The sequence below is a fragment of the Triticum dicoccoides genome, unplaced genomic scaffold (genome assembly GCF_002162155.2).
Source record: "Triticum dicoccoides isolate Atlit2015 ecotype Zavitan unplaced genomic scaffold, WEW_v2.0 scaffold173001, whole genome shotgun sequence".
Classification (NCBI taxonomy): domain Eukaryota; kingdom Viridiplantae; phylum Streptophyta; class Magnoliopsida; order Poales; family Poaceae; genus Triticum; species Triticum dicoccoides.
Window position 1 is genome coordinate 1 of NW_021222347.1, and position 1047 is coordinate 1047.

Below are 1047 nucleotides of genomic sequence, written 5' to 3' on the forward strand. Positions count from 1 at the left end.
AGACGAGTAAGAAGTTAAACTACATCAGAGATTGGACAAACTTTACTTATCCACTCGTGCTGCCAAAGTATGAGTAACACAATTTCATCGTCTCTTTTCTTTCTACATTGTTTCCTTTGGATTTAAAACATTGGCATCTTTTGCCAGCATTTTTCAAAGGGACGTTGTTCGGGGTGTGGAGGGCTACATAGTGACAGTACCTAAGCAAGTGGAAAGTATGTTGCTCCAATTGTATATTAGCTCCAATTTTACTTACCACATATGTCTATTCTGTTTAAATATAGTTAATACATTGAACACATTATATTTTGAATTACATTATATTAGAATGAGATGTGACTGCCTTAGGGTAACTTTATAATAATTTTCTTCCTCACCAAATATAATTGGAAAATGTTGGTAACGAATAATAATTGTCGGAACATCCTGGGACAGACTTGTACTTTATGTAGTCAATAAGAAAACAGTTTGGAGGGGACTAATTTTGTCTACTGTATTCAGGAACACATACAAGATAATCATTGCTTTATCAGAAACATCTTGAGCAAGACAGAGAACTGTGGATCCTGTGTGAACTTGAAGATTGGTGACAATTGAAGGTACGTGCCCTATGACCGTTCGATTGCTGGTTTAAAGTATACATCGTATCATATAACAGTGCGTGTATGGATGAAGTTATACGATACGAGATTAGCTACTACAAAAGAAAATTAATGACGTGCACAATAACGATGAAATGTTAATTAATTAATTTGTTCACTTAAATAGTTCACTGAAAAAATGAGTGTATACATCGTATCGTATAACAGTGCGTGTATGTATGAAGTTATACGATATGAGATTAGGCTTTAGAACTTTAGTGTGACGAAAAAGCCCAGATGGTCTGCCCTGCCCCACTTAAACACAGGGACATATTGTGGCTCTCCTACTAAAGATTTTTATCAAGAGCACGCGAAAGGCGTCCCTTAGCTTTAGAGAAGGGGACAAACAATATGTACAAGATTTACATGGCTGCAGGCATCGCCCACGACGTGCCTGCCATCTCCT

General features: G+C 36.9%; 1 long non-coding RNA gene across 1 annotated transcript; it reads left to right on the forward strand.

Annotated features, from left to right (window-relative positions):
• The first annotated feature begins 8 nt into the window (after positions 1-8).
• Positions 9-598, forward strand: LOC119344548. Its single transcript, XR_005166716.1, has 3 exons — positions 9-67; positions 148-215; positions 502-598. It is a non-coding gene; the product is annotated as an uncharacterized LOC119344548 (long non-coding RNA).
• Positions 599-1047: the final 449 nt, after the last annotated feature.